At 47.2% G+C, this 17,994-nt stretch overlaps 1 pseudogene across 1 annotated transcript in view; it reads right to left on the reverse strand.

The window, feature by feature from the left end:
* Nucleotides 1-17,994, reverse strand: part of LOC144121839 (uncharacterized) — an 83,010-nt pseudogene that overhangs the window by 46,230 nt on the left and 18,786 nt on the right. Inside the window, exons 2-5 of the transcript XR_013312714.1 lie at nt 16,814-17,052; nt 4,058-4,139; nt 3,622-3,709; nt 1,181-1,275 (exon numbers count right to left, since the gene is read on the reverse strand). The product of XR_013312714.1 is annotated as an uncharacterized LOC144121839 (transcript). The remainder of the gene's footprint in view (nt 1-1,180; nt 1,276-3,621; nt 3,710-4,057; nt 4,140-16,813; nt 17,053-17,994) is intronic.

Consider the following 17,994-nt stretch of genomic DNA (forward strand, 5'->3'; position numbering starts at 1 on the left):
ATCCGAACACACGGCCTCCGAATTTCGCGTCCAGTGCTCTACCAGCTTCTGCTTTATGGGGCAATTGAACCTTGATAGTGTTCGCCAGTGCCACCTTCGCCCAAAGGGCCAAACGTAGTACGTTATATATTACCGTGAGTGCCACGTTTATTCTTAATACGACGCAAGACCGACTATCCCCTTAACGTGTTTTACTAAACGCTTGCCGGTATATCCCGACTACTTTTATGTGATGTGTGCATTGCGTTGCGCTATGCAGCAGCCCATCTTAAATCATCAGTCAACTAACCCCTAAACAAGCGCTACTAAAATTGCCGGTATGTGCTTAATGAAAGGACACAGAAGACTTTCAATCATCGTTTCGTGGCCGAGAATTGGATGCCATCTTTCTTTTTGCGGGGATTACTAATATATGTAATTAGACCATTTTCTTTCGGCTTCTGGGCCGGCGCTGTCAGAATTCTCACGAAGCGAAGTATTAGCGTTATTCTTCGCCTGCCTTCTGTTTACTGCCTGTTTGTTTTTACGATGCGTGAGACAGAAAATTCGTAAATTTGTTGCATTTACTCATGGTGCTTCGCTTAGTACAGCGCAGGTTATGTCGATATGCACAGGTCTTTGACAACTTCGCCTTATTTCCGTTGTTTCTCTCTTTTCGTGTGTCCACCCCTATCTTGGTCCGAGTTAAGACAGATGGTATGTGTAAAAAACAAATAACTAAAAAATGTACTCACATTTTGGTGATGCGGCGAAAGATTCGAAAGAAGGCACGTATGTTTTTAACTCGATTCAGTGAGCGCTAGTACATCCTACGAGCTACCGGCAACGCGCCTGGGGAAAAATATCTACACTCACGTCCTGTGTGCTAAATTTGGCTCCAGCACCCTCCAGTGGCGGTAACTGCTAATCGGTGGCCTCCTGTCGCGATGTAATTGCTACTGCGAATGCCACCCACGCCGTAAACCCTGGACCGCCTCTGACGCTCTTTCTACCCATGTAAACTGCACCGATAACTGTGCCACTAAGTCCTGTCTCTTGCACTGATTTGCCCTTGCAATGCCCCCCAAAAAGCTTGGCACACACTGATGCATATGAAGAGGATAAAGACAAGAAATGGTGGCTTATGCCAAGAAACCTTTAGCGCCTAACATAAAGAGGGCATTGGCGCATGCATATGTACCTGCGGTTTCCTTGGACGATGTTTCTTTCCTGTCCCAGTAGAAGTGTAGCAGCGTCGAGAAGGCGACCAGCGTGATCCACACGATAAAGATGCAGCTGTGTGTAAAAAAAATAAAATGAGAAGCTGTGCTCCGCAAAGAAACAGCCTTGATGGCGGGGAAAACGTGCTGATCAAAATCGCAGCGTCTGTTTTTCTGGAGTGCATTACGCCATCGTCAGCGCAACATCGCCTCTGGTGTTGCTTTCTATCTCTTTTTCTGAATTATGCGCGGTACTTTCTCAATCCTTTTTAGACGGCAGTACCGCCGCAGTGAGAGCGAAGGCCAGTAAAGAAAAAAATCATCTTGCGTCAGGCACAACTGCACGTCGTTAAATTCTCCGGCGTGTTTTGGCCCGCAGTGCAGGGCAGCCTTTGTCAGAGGTATAGATTCCAAAGGGTTCGCTTCTGGGTCATGCTGGGCGTGGCGTGCGATGCATCGCCAACGTTAAAATTCCCTGGAAGACGTATAAAATAGTGCAACAGCAGACAAGGGCATGAAAGAACACACACGAGCGCTCGTGTGTGTTCTTTCGTGTCCTTGTATGCTGTTGCGCTATTTTATACGTCATGCACTACCAACAAGCCCAAACTGCCACCTTATTGGAATTCTCTGGAAGGCAGGAGGAACTCAAGTTATTCCCTCTCCGGAAGCTAGGATGTCTGCGAGTGCTTCAAGAACCTCACTACAGGGTTCACAAACGGACCCTCTGGACCCTGCACTTTTGATAAAGGGCGCTTAACATGCTTGCGTACCAAGTAAACGGAAGTTATTGAGGTCGTGCGCCATGTGCGGTGCATCATAATGCGACGCAACACGTGCAAATGGTTGCATGGATTCTTGCTTGAACTTTTGTTCAACATTCTCAAGCTGTAACCCTCTGTAGACTTATCTTTTTGATCATGGAACTTTTTCTTTGCTACTAATGCCAAGAAACCCATCTTAAAGAGCAAGTTTGGAATGTCTTTGCGTATTGATGTGTTATCGTTTCATACTTTTGTAAGGTCTGCAATTTTGCAAGCCCTTTCGAGCAGCTAGATCTCTGGCTAAGAAAGACTGACGCCCTGTGTGTGTTCGCGCAAATGCTTCCTCAATCCATACCTACTAAGGAAGCGCATAGTGGGGCACTGAATTTCCCTACACGGACACTCCTCCTTGTTAAGGTTACCCTCTGATACACTGTTGCTCTTCGCTGCTTCTTCGTGCGACCGCTGCGGGGCTCTACGGTTTTTACAATCATAAGCCATACACACATGACCAAGAGCTTAGGCCTTACAGCTATCGCTCTATTAATTAGTGGGTTTTCTAATTAGGATAGGTTCAGGACGGCCCGTACCATTGTAGGCTCACCTGCTTGCATCGGTGAAAAAACTGCCAACAAGATAAAGCTACAAAATTTGAGGGTTGCCTCTGCGATGAGCTGACGTGAAAAGACGAAAGATAACGTCGATTTTACAATCCACACAGTGTCACTTTCCTTGGATCACAGAAAGTGCGTGATTGCGCTTCGTGTGTGTGCGCGTGTGTGTTAACACTCATTTCGTTCCTCGAGCTCATTCCTCAAGCGCAATAGGGAATGGCTTTACCGTGCAAACGATCGTGACACTAGTGACGACGCTGCCTCAATTGTGACACTGTTGCCTGAACTTGTGATATCTTCTGCAATTCTTTGTTAAAAATAAAATAGATTGCACACCCAGTCATCTGTTGCCCCAAACCAATCAGGACTACAGCTGCTTTTCTAATTTCAGAAGGCATCTGATTTCTGCTCCATTCTGGCTTCATGCAAACGCGTACACACAGGCACCTACCACGTTGCGGATAAGAGAAGTTTATGAATTTCTTTTTATTTCTTGCACCTCCTTTTTTTTTTCAGCAGACTTTCGGCGAAAGACGTGATCATGATTTGAGCAGAATCTGAGCTTCACATGGAGTGCGAAGCCTATGGCACAGCCTAGCACAGGGAGGCAACAATCGTGGATGTGAATGCCTGCTACAATGACTCCTTTTTAAGGCTTCTTTAGAGCTCTAAAGCGTGATAGTTGTTTGCTTGTCCGCTGCCACTTTCGTTATCCACAAGGTTATGGTCGTGCCCGAAGCTATTACCATGGTTACAGGAAATTCTGGCTTTTCAGGAATACAACTGAAAATATGCGAAAGCAGAGGTGCTGATTAGGTCGTTTAGGCGGTGTTGTTTAGTCCTAGGTGAAATGGCCCCGCCATCATCCGCTACCGATGAATGTGCAGCGTATCGTCACGCTGCAATCGATAAACAAAACGTGGTAACACTACGTAAATACTTGATGCGCACTGTTTTGAGGCTCCCAGAAATATCTGGCTCACGCGTGCGCAGAGCAGACCACGCGAACGTAATGAACGCAGACGGAAAACAAGCTAGGCGTACATTATTGCCAGCTGTGCGTGGGTGAGGGTAAGATCATTCCGTGAGCGGCACGCCGACACCGTAGCCGTGGTGCTGGATCCATTGAACACTGAAAATGGGGAGAAAATTGAACACTGTGACTGAGTAATGTACAAAAAAAAATGGCATTTCACCATATATCTAAGGACTACATCGAAGGGCGGCGCCTTCAAGCGTTGTAAGGAGAGATATTACAGGCCCGCGAAGAGCTGAACCGCACATACAAGTAAAATTTAATTACAGCTCTACACAGAAAAGTTGCGATTAACTCATCGTAAATTTTAGTTATTGCCTTACTTAACATAGCGTAACTTTCTGGTTACATTTCAACTCGGAAGGACTGTGTCGAACCTATTAGTCAGCAATGTAAATCTACCGGAGTATCACTGGGCGCAACTAGATACTGACCGGGGCTCACCTTTCTCTATCAGCGCTTCCAGTTCACTTCCAGAGCAGTGCGAGGGGACGCAGACGCCTTGACGGATCCTCTTCACCGAATTCTGAAACTCAAATGAAGTTAGAGTTAAGGTCAATCTGGCATGTAACCCTTTCCCATTAAACCTAAGCACCGACTTCTTATTGCTTTGCCGTCGGGAATCCGCTACAAACACACAGATATCCGCAGCAAGCGTCGAGGAAAACATACAGCAGAAAGGAGTCACGTATAATAATTACCCGCCGGAATATTGCCTATACACGTCATAGTCGAGGGCTTCATAACCATTTCGATCATCCGGGCTCTCTAAAATGCGCCAGCGTCTCAGCAGTACGTGGGTGTCATCGCATTTCGGCTCTATTTAAATTAAGCTGCCGCAGCCGGGTCACCTCTCCTCAGCATTGTCTACAAAGTATCTTTTCATTGCGAAACGATTATACGTCTCATCGGCAACTAAATCCGGCGTCGGCATTGACCAGCAACAGTGGTCCCATAAGTCCAAGATGATATCAGTATTGGATTGAAGAAAAATAAATTTTCTTCTGAAAGTGCGGGGAATCGAGCCCAGGACTTTGAGACTGCGATGCGACCACGCAACACATAGACCACAAAACAGCGCTGCCTTACGGCGAACAAGGGTGAAGCTAGCATGTGCGTTGCCTAACGACTATGTGCTAATGAGTAGATGTGCCATTATAAAGGAAGAGAAGAAAAAAGACGAAAAGGAAGTAAAAATACTTCAAGAATAGTACTATTCCAAAAAATTAACACTGCGTTTTTATGGAGGCAAAACGCTAAAGTGCCCTTGTGCTGTGCGATGTCAGTGCACGTTAAAGATCCGCAGGTGGTCGAAATTATTCCGGAGCCCTCCACTACGGCACCTCTCTCTTCCTTTCTTCTTTCTCTCCCTCCTTTATCCCTTCCCTTACGGCTCGGTTCAGGTGCCCGCCTATATATGAGATGAGACAGATACAGCGCAATTTCCTTTCCCACAGAACCAATTATTATTATTATTATTATTATTTTATTTTCGTTGATTTGTTGAAGCCTTTGGCAGGCTAAACCATAATACACTCCGAGAAAAGCTCTTCATTTACCGTGTTCGTGGCGTTGCATAATAATAATAATAATAATAATAATAATAATAATAATAATAATAATAATAATAATAATAATAATAATAATAATAATAATAATAATAATAATAATAATAATAATAATTGGTTTTGGGGGAAAGAAAAAATGGCGCAGTATCTGTCTCATATATCGTTGGACACCTGAACCGCACCTTAAGGGAAGGGATAAAGGAGCGAGTGAAAGAAGAAAGGAAGAAAGAGGTGCCGTAGTGGAGGGCTCCGGAATAATTTCGACCACCTGGGGATCTTTAACGTGCACTGACATCGCACAGCACACGGGCGCCTTAGCGTTTTTCCTCCATAAAAACGCAACCGCCGTGGTCGGGTTCGAACCCGGGAACTCCGGATCAGTAGCCGAGCGCCTGATCCGGAGTAGTCGAGCGCATGATCGGCGTTGCAGCCGAATTAATAGCTACTTGAAGAATCGATTCCAGTCTGTCTGTATAAATCAAGAACTATCGATCTCGGAGATGATTAAATGTGGTGTGCCTCAAGGCAGTATTTTAGGGCATCTGTTGTTTATTATCTACATCAACGACATTGTAAACATTGATGACTCAGCCAAGTACGTAATGTACGCAGATGACACTAGCATTTTTTTTTTACTAGAACCGATGCAGGCTACCTTGTGAAAGCAGCAACCCAGACACAAAATTAGATGTATGGTCACTTGAAAATTCATTAGTACTCAGTAATGCCAAAACCAAAGCGGTCCTTTTCCGTGCGAAATCAACGTCATGTAATTCCTCCACTGTCCTGCATATAAGTGACTCTGTAATCGAAATTTCTTCCACTATTAAATCAACTGGGATTTTTTTCCTTGAGTTCATGCTGTGGGACCATTCTGTGATTTCCTGCGCACTAAACTTTCTCGGGTTTTAGGTATGCTAAAGAAATGTCGACATTTGCTTCCACCACATCTCATGCGCTTACTGTACAACGCACATTTTTACTCACAGCTGCGTTATTGCCATCTAGTCTGGGGAAACACCACAACAAGAGCTCTCCAAAAGCTGGTCATTATGGAGAAGAATGGTCATTATGGAGAAGAAGAAGAAGTAATTTAAGTAAATATGCTCTATGTGTACAAGCTTATGTTAACTCTCAAATCAGAAGTGCATAAAAGGCGTACAATCCTGCCTAAAATAGCAAAATTAAGAGAAAAACACTTCGTCTTGCCCTATTCGATATCCAGAAATTTGGTTTGTACCGACACCTCGCACAAATTACCGCATGCAGATGGTTTGTTTGTCTTCCACAAGCACTAAATAAACTACACCTCACTGCAGAAAACCTGCGCACATTACAAAAAAAAAAGAGTTAATCGCAGTGATCACATCAAGCAACTGCGTATGATGTTTCTTTGAATGTATCATTTTTTCTAATCATATGACCAGTTTTATTTTGATTTTTTTCATTTATTTTTTGCCACTACATGATATTCTGTAGGTGATTTCTGTTTGGTGATGATTTGCTGTTGATGATACTCTTTTCCCTGCTGCCGCTGTCGATGCAGATGTTTGTGGGGCCTGAGGTGCGGCCTGTTAAGCCACAAAACTGTGGCTTTTTTCTCGCCTTCCTTATCACAGTCTGCTCTACAGCGTTTTTCTCGTATGTTTCTATCATGTAAAATTTTGGCTGAGGAAGATTAAAGAAACTCAAACTCAAGTGCCCTCGAATTTGTATTGCATTTGCCGCTCCATGTAATTCTTACAGTTTTTTCCGTTAAAAAATATGGAACTGTGTAAATTCTGTCTCGCGCCTACTTCGCACATAGAGACCGCCTAGCCCCAAATTGGGCTCTGTCTCTGTCAGCCTGTCGCCAGACTGAATTATAATGAGGGATCTATTGATTCTATTCGATTTCAGATAATACAGAATTGTATGAATTGAAAGCTAGATTCCGAGAACCATAGTGGCTGCTTAATGCGAGCCGATTACCTCCTGCGTCGTATAAAGCGTCCAAGTGAATACCGGATGAATGCCATCATTTAATATTACAGGCAGTTATCAATGGTTGCAACCGTATTCTGCAGGAAACGTACAAAATGACCCGGGTAATTTTACGTGTTGTGTATGAAAACGCACGGTTTCTTGTGCATTCTCAGCTTCAGAATTTCAAGCACGAGTCGAGCCCCTGACTAAGGACGTCGCCGCGCACAGAAAATCGCTTGGACTGATTGCTGTCTTCTTTAAAATAAAAGCACCCTAAACTTCTCAACAATAGATCATTTTTGCCGGCTCAAATTTCGCAGTCGCTTGCTTGCGCAGTTTGTCGGTGAGCAGAGGTGAGCGCTGGATAGGCGACCACGCTGACGCCAGCTGTTGCGTGGAGTTTCTTAAAATTTAAACGTGATTCCTTTGTATGTGTGATGAGGAAGGCGGATACATCTAGAAGAAAGCTTGGTGGCCGTGATCTAATCTTTCACTTGACCTGTGGTATATTTTGTTGACTGGAGATCAAAGCTCATTTCATTTGTACAACTGAAGACATAGCCCGTAAGCGTTAAGCTAGAAGTCCTTTCCGGAAAGTCGTGATTTCTCAGTTAGATCGAGAGGTTCATAAAACTTAGTTTTGTAAAATCACCGAAAATGCGTTTTACTGTGCGGACTTTCGGCGTTTACAAACCTTGCGCGATTTCATAAATTACTGCAATAATCCGACTCCTTCCATTCGAGGTACATTTCATTCTGTTTTCCGCAACTATTGCAGGAAGTGTTCATTTTTATAAATTAGTTTTTATTTTCAACGGGTGATCAGTGGTAAAAACATGTGCTGTTCTGCATACCATGCGCAGTTGTTTAAGTTGGAAGATAATATTTTTTAACGTCTAGTGAATATATCCTCTCCAACCGGGCTGGGCGCCAAAGGGTTCCCGCGCTTCTCAGAAGCGTATCTGATGATCCACGATAACGACGACATTACAACTGACTTCAAAGCCGACTGTGCTTCACAAGCACAGGTAGGAAGGGTCGCCAAATAACGGTAGACATTGGCTAATGTGCCTTCCGAGTGAAACGTGTGACTGCTCGCATTTGAAAGTAGTTTCGCGTTTGCTTTTAAAATTTTTGCGTTTACTTATCCTTGCGATTGCGCGATTACGTGCCCTCAATAATATCGGCTGTATCAGTGAGGTCTCGCCCTATTTTCGCTGGCGCATGATCTAAACTTAATCAGAATTCGGTTGTTTTTGAAGGAAAACGCGCTGGGAATCACGGTTGCTCTGGAGATCGTACAGAACGGCAGGGTCTTTCACGTCGTTAATCTGGTCTTGAGCATCAGAGGACCTTGCGGCGTCCGAGTTTCGCGCCAAGCCGCCCAGCGCACTTTGAAGCGGGTGTAGTGCTCTGCATGCGGCGGCACGTGCGGGCACCATCTGGCTTCTACCTAGATAGCCGCTCACTGAGGTCAAGGCCCGAAATGAGAAATGCGATGCCAGGAACGGGGCATTGTATATTTGCTACTTTTGATGAGGTACAAAGATAAAACGGTCGTCCCAAAGGAGCTCGGTTGATATATGTGTGCGTGGGTATGGCAATGCTGAGCGCGACGGAAGGTTTACACTGCAAATACATCACAAAACGGACCATCGCGATGTGTGTGCACGCCTGTACGTAGCAATGCACCGGTTCGCTCGCTCTCTCCCAGCCTCATTTCCTCTCTGGCTTCCTCCCTCACTCACTCGCTGTCTCACTCACCTCACTCCGTCCCACACTTAAGGGGGTATGTATGACGCGATAGCGTTAACGGGTTAATGCCCACTGACCGGACCGGTCATTCTCTACTTAACACTCAAAGAACGCTGGGGAACCTCACACCACTCCTGGCGCAGTGGTGCCCCGGCAGGTGGCTGCTTCAAGCACAGCCGCCGGTTGGGCTTGGGAGACAGAGCTTGCTCCTCCCTAGACAGATCTCGCGACCAGTCAATAATTTAACTGCCACTTGCCACGGTCGGTAGTTTGCTCGCAATTCGCTGGGAAAGTTATGGTGACGTCACTATGACACGTGGCCAAGGTGGCAAGTGGACCACCTGCTTCTTCGCTTACAACGCCGTCCCCGTTGACGACGGCGAGACGACTGGCTACGCCGGATTTACTCCAGAACGGGAACGTGAACGCTACGGCGTTAATATTTATACAGGGTGATTTTTTTAGCCCGTGTAATGTTTATCTTCAAAACGGTAAGAGATAAGTCGGTGCGATGTGTTGAGCTTGACTGTACTTCATGGCGGACGCTATGCACCTCATACGGATCGGTGATTAAACGGTTAATTAACTTACAGTCACTAACACATGTTTTTATTTTTAGCTTTAGGCGGCGAGGTTATACTGATAAATTGATGATCATCAACATCAAAGTTGAACCCTGTTTTAATTATTCTTATTCAGCAATGTGGTTTGAAATATCGTATATCAAAAACACGCATCTTAAAGCGTTTCGATAGTTTTGCCGCATTACATAATTGTTAAATGGCGTCGCTGCGCGTAGCATCGTCGTCAAAATTAAATTAACTTCGTTCACATCATTAAATACACCAACTGCGCCTGTATTTGATGCATAAGAAGCGCAAGAGGGGCCATTTTATATATATGCAATGCTAGAAAACCAACTAAACGAGCTTTCAAGTGCGTAGTTTTGACGTGCGATATTTCGAAACATATTGCCGAGTGAGAAATTTAAAAACAATGCCTACCTTCGATGTTGACGGCCATCAATTTCTCAACGTAACCTAGTCCCCAAACTCATAAATAAAAAGTTTATTAGTTAGTCTAAGTTAATTACCATCCTAATTATTGCTCCATATGAGATATTTAATATTCGCCTTGCTGCGTGAGTGGGGTTTGGCGTTTTCACGGAGGCGTATATAAGACCAGCGATCCTGAAGCGGTTGAGGCCACGATGGCCATCACTCCCTTTGATCCTGCAGCGTCCACATATAGGGTGCTGGGTTTTCCCTCCCATGCGTTCTGCAGGGCCTGTCCTCTTGCTTTCCTGCCTTCAATATTATATGACGAATGCATATTTTTTGGAATCATCCTACAATCCGGCTCAACAGACCGCACCAATGTACCGCTTACAGTTTTTAAAATAAAAATCAGTAATAGTTAAAATAAACCCTGTACACTTTCCTTCACCGGAATACTTTACGAGTATATGAGCACTTCATCATTACTGAAATCTACACTGAAATAACATCACTAAATCATTGAAGCGCTGAAGCACTGAATCAGCACTGAAATATTGTAAGGGAAGACTTCAAGGGAGACGTTTATTCCAGCCCGCTGGCAAAGACGTGCTCCCAGCGAACAGCACCAAGCGATGACGATGGGAATGTACAGTGCATGAAAAGAGGATGAAGTCGCAGCCAGAGAGGCGACGACGACGAAAGCGCATTAAGTGCTCACACTAACTACCCGCGCGGTCAGAAGCGGCCAGCCTGGCCGCGATTAGTTCGATGCAAAGCGCCGAATGAAAGGCTTCAGGCGGGAGACGTGGACAATTTCAGTCCCGCGGTAACGGCGGTCCGGGGGAGGATCAACAGGGGTGACGCGGTAGTTCACTGGTGAAGTTTGGTTGAGCACCAAGTAGGGACCAATGAATCGAGGCTGAAACTGGTCACAAAGACCAGGCGTCCGCAGAGGGGTAGAAAGCAAGACTTCGTCTCCAGGGTTGAACGACACAACGCGGTGCGTCATGTCGTAGTAACTCTTGCGATCCTCCTGGCAGGCGTGAGTGTTCAGGCGAGCAAGGTGGCGGCATCGGGCCACGCGGGCGAGAAATTGTTCGGGGAGAGACGGTGAGGAGCTGGCAGGCGTCGAGAAGGAAGAGGCGTCGAGAAGGGTAGTGGGAGAACGGCCGTACACGAGGAAAAACGGGGAGTAACCAGTGGTTCGTTGCAACGCGGAATTGTAGGCACAAGTGACGAAAGGAAGGACTACGTCCCAATTCCGGTGGTCAGGTTCGACGTACATAGCAATCATATCTGAGAGGGTGCGATAAAACCGCTCTGTAAGACCATTGGTTTGGGGATGGTAGCTGGACGTCATCTTGTGAAGTGTAGACGAAGCTTGCAGAACTTCGGCAACAACGGTCGAAAGGAACGTTCGGCCGCGGTCACTGAGAAGCACCTGAGGGGCGCCATGGCGGAGCACGATGGATTGAAGAAAGAAGGAGGCAACTTCGGGCGCCGAACCATCAGGTAAGGCTGCGGTCTCGGCGTAGCGTGTGAGATGGTCGATGAGAGTGACTATCTATCGATTACCTCGTGTAGTGCGAGGAAGCGGGCCATACAAGTCGATGCCGACGACGGCGAACGGCGTGGCGGGGCATGGTAGAGGCTGCAGATGTCCAGCGGCAGGTGAAGTCGCCCGTTTTCGGCGCTGGCAGAACGGGCAGGATGCGACGTATTTAGCGACGCTTGAGGAAAGGCCAGGCCAGAAGAAACGGCTCTTGACGCGGTCATACGTTTTGTGAAAACCTAAGTGACCGGCTGTCGCGTCATCGTGGAGGGCCTCCAAAATACGGGAGCGAAGTGTACGTGGAACCACGGGAACCCAGCGGGTGAAATCAGGGCAGTAAACGTAGCGGCAGAGCACATCATTTTCGAGTTTGAACTGGCCATGCTGCCGACGCAACCGAGCGGTAGGATTGTAGGAAGCTCCCGTGAGACGGTCGATTAGGGAGCGGCAATACGTATCGTTGCGTTGGTTCGATGCAAGGTCGTTTAAATCGTCAGATGCGACGCAGGGGAATGCGGCGAGGTGCTGAAGAGCTTGCGTTCTCCTCTTGAGGCAAGACGCCGAGAGTACACAAGCGACGACCGGAACGCAGCTCCAGCGAGAAGCGGGGAAAGAGGATACGGGGGATCCGAGGAGCACCTCCACCACGTGTAAGGGAAGACTTCAAGGGAGACGTTTATTCCAGCCCTCTGGCAAAGACGTGCTCCCAGCGAACAGCACCAAGCGATGCAGATGGGAATGTACAGTGCATGAAAAGAGTACGAAGTCGCAGCCAGAGACGCGACGACGACGAAAGCGCATAAAGTGCTCACAATATCAGCAGTTCAGAAAGAAGTGTAGTCAGGCACAAGTTCTGCTTGCGTGTAAAATATATATGCATCAAAATTTGCACATTTGCTGAGAGCAACGATTTTGGGGTTTTAAACAACTTGACTGCATACTGAAGGATTCTGGTCGTATCTTCACAGTACCGGTAACCAAACAGTGCTTTCTACATACGTTTCCTTTTTCGCGTCACCTAAATTGTCGCGGAGATTTAACAAAAATTTTAGTTAGACTCTTATAGCCTCGTTTCCAGTACTGTCGAAATGTCATAATTTGGTGTTAAGTTTATTATTGATACTCAAGGAATTAATAGCAATTAATTGAACTAAGGGCCTAGCCAAGCCCAAGCGTATTCAACTGGCTATTCACACAAGCACATCTAAAAACCCTAAAAGCAGTGTGCGTGCGTAGTGCGAATAAATTCAAACGTCAGGCTTTATGACACTATGCTTACGGAGAAGCGCCATGAAAATGCATGCCGCATTATATTGCCTGTGTATTTGCTTGTGGCACAGGCACATATTCAAGCGGGGCCCGATCGAGAACCCCCCCCCCCCCCCCCCGTCATTCTACAAGTTTCTTCTTATTAAGCAATGCACCCCCCTCCTTCCGGGGTACAATAAATTGCCTTGGGTCCTTCCCGAAAAAAAAATACTCTGTCTAGGTGTCTGTGATGCACCTCTTAGGAATCATTCTATTATTCTCGTAGCTACGGAATAATGCTCCGGTTTAGCAGAAACAATGCTATGAATCTGTGTGGTAACGGCTGCGGAAATCCGTGTAAAAACCGTGATTACCTGCACATTTCTGAAGGCGTAACTTATAGGCTGTCAGTTTTTTTGCCTTGTTTTGTTCTATCCTGTTGTTTATGTATTAGTAGGGGGTTGTTGCTACACCGAATCTAGGTTTCTGCCGACGTTTAATAACGGCCCAGACAAAGCGTTCGGTCTGCAACCGAGGTTCACGTTTATGGGTCGTCGTCTTCTTTCGCCACAGACTAAGTGTGGCTGCTACGTTACAATTACCTACCGGAGGAAAAACAGGCAATCTGCCGACTTAAGGAACGCGCAAGATAAGTGGATCGTAGCATGGCTTGAGGCGGTCGACGTGCGCTGTTACAAGGCCGCGATGGCGCGCACACTGGGGTGGCGAAAGCGGTCTGTGATGTAGTTCACTGGAGAGGTCTGACAGATAACACGGTACGGACCTTGGTAATTTGAAAGGAATTTATTGGATAAGCCGGCAATGTTTGACGGAACACAAAGCCACACGAGCGAGTCTGGGCATAAGACGGAAGGGGACTGGTAGGGGCGGGAAGGTGCTTCTAGCGATTCTGGTCCTGCGTTGTAAGAGAGCGGGAAAGCTGCCGGCATTCTTGAGCATATGGGGCTGCTCGTGAAACGCTTAGGGACTCGGACACATCCGGGCGATACGGGAGCATGGTACCCATGACGGAGGTGGGCTCACGTCCGTGAAGAAGGAAGAATGGAGAGAAGCCAGTTGTGGTTTGTGTGGCAGTGTTGTTAAGCGTTTGTTTTAAACGGGAGAATGCGGTCCCGATTTCAGTGGTAAGAAGCAACATACATGGCTAGCATATCGCTCAATATGCAGTTGAAACGTTCAGTCATGCCGTTTGGTTGAGGGTGGTAGGCCGCTGTAGAGCGGTGAACAATCTGGAATTGTTGGAGTACTTTGACGGTGTCGGAGAAGCAGACACTGCTCCGTTCGCTCGGAACCATGCCACAGAACGAGATGATGCAGGGCGAAAGATGCACCTGGGGCCAGGACCCAGCACCTCCACCAAATGCAAGAGGGGGTTGGGGCTAAGCTGAATATAGGCTCCTGGCGACGTCCAACAACTGTGCAGTCCAAGCATTCGGTCATCAAGCGAGCTTCACGTCCAGGGGTCGTCGTCTCCTTTCGCCAGAAACACTCAGCTTGGCGGCTACGATATAACGTCAATTCGCCATGATTTCCAAAATGCAGTGGAGTTTACCCGCCACAATTACCCAGCGCCTGTGGTGTTCTGCTGCTGATGGCGACTACGCGGGTTCGATTCCTGGCCGCCAAACCGGTAGATTTATGAAGAAGGAATAAGAATTGCCGCGTGCCGCGGTTTTACTACAAGTCAACACAAACCTGGAGATTTCCATTTTGTCGTGCACTCGTAGCATGCAAGGCTCAGATATGGATCACAAGGAGATACCTAAAAAAATTTTTGGTTTGTTTACGTTTCGCCCTGTCTTCAAAGGCCACTGCTTATGTTTCTTTCCTACTGCTCATCTCTAAAGGTCGTCACGTCTGTGCACTTAAAAATTTGATTTATTTAACACACATTTTCTTCTGCCCCTGCATTTACGGGGCTAAGGCAAAAATACAGGTTTCCTCGTAGTCACCGAGCGCTCGTCGGCCGCTGAGCGCTCGGCTGCTTTCACCGCTGCGGACCGATAAGGCCACCAGTGTGGCGGGTCTCTTCCTTCAAAAACACGATGCCCACAGGCTTTCCCTGCCGTGTCGCGCTTTCTTTGGTGTTTTCGTGTCTTGAGCAGATTCAGCGAGCCGTCGCGAATGAGAAAAACAAAGGAACTCGGAGTCTGTTCTACGAGGAAACTTCGCGTACCATGCGCGTCTTAAGCAGCTGCGTTGTGTTACGCGTTCATCGGAAAGCTTTGCTACCGAATTCTAGCCACACCGCGTCGCCATACCGCCATTTCGCCGTGCCGCGGGGCGTACAACAGACAGCTACGGTCCCATGACGGCACCCTCCTGCAAAGTCTGCCCGAATCCAGATGTACAGTCTTTGTCAAAAATATACAGCCCAACGGGTCGGCTTCTAAGCCTCGTGGCGCGGTTCTCAAGCACCGCTGGAAGTCAGAAGGTTCACAGGAGTGAGGACGAGAGCACCTTTCCCCTTCTTGGGATTTAAAACGCTGCCGATGCACAACAAGCCACACAACATGACCCAGAAGCAAATCTCTTAGGCTGTATATTTTTGAGGGACTGTGCATGTGTTCGAACTTGACGTGCGTGCTATATTATGATATACAAGCAAACACTGTCGTTACACTGGATGCTGTAAATATGGCGGATGTTCAGTGTAGGCAGTGTTTGTGCAGGCGTATTTCCGAGGCGCAGGCGCTGTTCCCTCTTCGGGGGCTTCGATGACACACCCATTCACAAGCGCATATTGATCGTCGTAATTATTCGTTCCTTTATTCAGAAAATATGGCCGCGCCTGAACTGGACAGAGCACAGAAAAAGACGAATGGCTTGCCGTTCACCACGCTTCGTGAACGATGCTGCCCTGAAGGGTGCTGAATTCAGTCGGTTGGTTTACATTGTTATGAATAAATAAACTAGCACCGAGAAACGGGACAGATGAAGACAATTCATAACGGCAGAATGTTACTATGTGATTCACCATACTTTATTGGGAAGTAACACATTTGCTGCCGTGCAAACGAAATGGTGATCCGCGGAAACACAGGGCTATGAGAGAAGCTCAGGAGAGGCGACAGAAGAAGCAGAGGCGAGAAGGAGCGAAAGTGAGCGGAACTGCGAGGAGACTACAGTGCGTGGTGTCACGAGCGACGGGAGAATACATGTCGCGCAGCTATAGGGACAGCATGTTCGTGTGCCTTGCGGAGTACTGACATTGTGCTACATGCTGCATGGGGCGAATGTCTCAGCGGTGGAAGTACCTTCAGCAAAAGAGCTTGAAACGCCGCGTAAAAGAAAGAGATATGAAAGTATTGCACACTTCAAGACGTCGGCGGGCTACAGGACGCTGGAGGGGATACAACGGCGGCGGTGCTGATTCGTCGTCAACGCCAGGCTGCCACGCTTGAGGGGCATCGGCAGGGCGGATGTTCTGCGCTCATGGCCACTCGATCAACCTCAAGGTAGCACATAGTTGCCGTGGCTTGCTGCTAGTCATCCGAAAGGTAGTGGTGTGTTCTGTTTTATGGCGCACAAGGCTATCACGTGCCAAACACATGGTTATTAGAAACGTCTGTCCGTTGTCTTCAAGGACTAGAAGTTTTCTAAACGTTGCATTTCGTTCAAAACGTTCCCTTCGTTTAGAAAACTAAACAGAGATGAAGAAAGTACCTATGAGTTTTCTCCTAAAAGCCGGCAGGGGTGAAACAGAATAAGATGGATGCAAATCTATGTGAAATGGTTCTGTCTCAGTTTCTCAAGTTTTGTGCTGGAGAATGCGACGTGGTTGACTGTTTGCTCGTCTGGGCACGTCGAGAGCACACAATCATGAATGCACGTCAATTTTTGAGCGTCAAAGGCGGATGTGGGCCGGTCTGTCGCATGCTCGCATAACTTTGCCTCGAACAACGTTGCGGTTTCGACTTTTCTTCTTTCCATAACAAGCTTCTCAATAGCACTGATTCTGTTAGGAAATGCTCACAGATTTGTCGCTTCGCAAGAAGAGCGTTAACGTATGGCCGCAGAGCCCACTCATTTTCTTGCGCCACAGTAAACGAAAGAAGCTGCGTAATCTGGTCGGCCGCCGAACGGGGCTCACCGTGTCGTTCCAGCTGCCATCACTGCCGGACAGCTTGCTGACGAGGGAAGCCGCGCTGGCGACCCAGAGCACTGTGCAGTACCGGCCAGCCATCCCGGCGGACTCCCGGTCGCCAAGTGTCAGGCTGCCGGTGCTGTCGCGGTCGCCTATGGACAGGCATTCGTCGTAGGAGCCCGGATCAGAGGAAGGCGACAGCGCCGTCAGGACACCGCTCGGGAACTTGCCTGTGGCGTCCAGAACTGCACATGTGGGAGCACAAATAAATAAATAAATTAAGGAACCAATCAATCAATGGGTGTATGAATCGAAGAAGCGACAAATAAGTTTGCCAGGCTGCTGTTTGGCGTGTTAATGTGCAGAACATATCGGGTGGCAAAAATAATTCTTGTTCCCACCTTTTATGAAAAATGTTGTCCAGTTGTGCTAATAAGGAAATCAGTGCTGGGAACTGCATGACCATCTGCTTCTCTCAATAACCATAGGCGATGGTTTTGTATGCCGAGGCATGGCTGTGCGCGTAGTCATGATCGAATGCATACAACCCAGACCTCCTGCAATTTGCTTGTACAACCGGCATTTAAACACGGACGGTAGCTGCTTCCAAGCACCAGCCTCAAGAAAGGAACAAAAATGGAACGAAACGTTCCTTGCGGATGAAGGCTGCAGGTCTTGCTGTTTTAAACACGCTGCTATAAATAGTTTTTTTTTATTTTACCAGGTGAGCTATTTTTAATGCAACATCGCTAGAGAGGATGTTCGCAGGAAAAAAACATGCGTTTTGTCTCCCTTATTCAGGATTGGTCCAGAGGGTTTTGACGTCGCACGTTCAGCTATGAAACGAAAATAATTAAAACTCGAGTGAATGGTGACTATGGGGTCGTAGCTCGACTGAAAGGTCATACAAGGTGAGAATGTAAAGTAAATTAATTACGCCAGAAAGAAAACTGGGTAACTATTTGGGAAGCGAATACATCACCCTTGAATCGCGTGGCAGACCCGCTACCCCTAGGCTATTGAGGCACGCTCGTTCGAGTTGCTTAAATGAAGCTCTTGTGCGTCTTGCGGTGCATCGCGTGATGTAATATGCCCACTAATGTATTCTAATGAGCATGTGTAATCAGAAAGAGAGACTAAATAATGAAGCAGCAAATAATCATCAACAGTGTCGCGTCATACCCTTA

Source organism: Amblyomma americanum, chromosome 2, assembly GCF_052857255.1.
Source record: "Amblyomma americanum isolate KBUSLIRL-KWMA chromosome 2, ASM5285725v1, whole genome shotgun sequence".
In the NCBI taxonomy this organism is placed as follows: domain Eukaryota; kingdom Metazoa; phylum Arthropoda; class Arachnida; order Ixodida; family Ixodidae; genus Amblyomma; species Amblyomma americanum.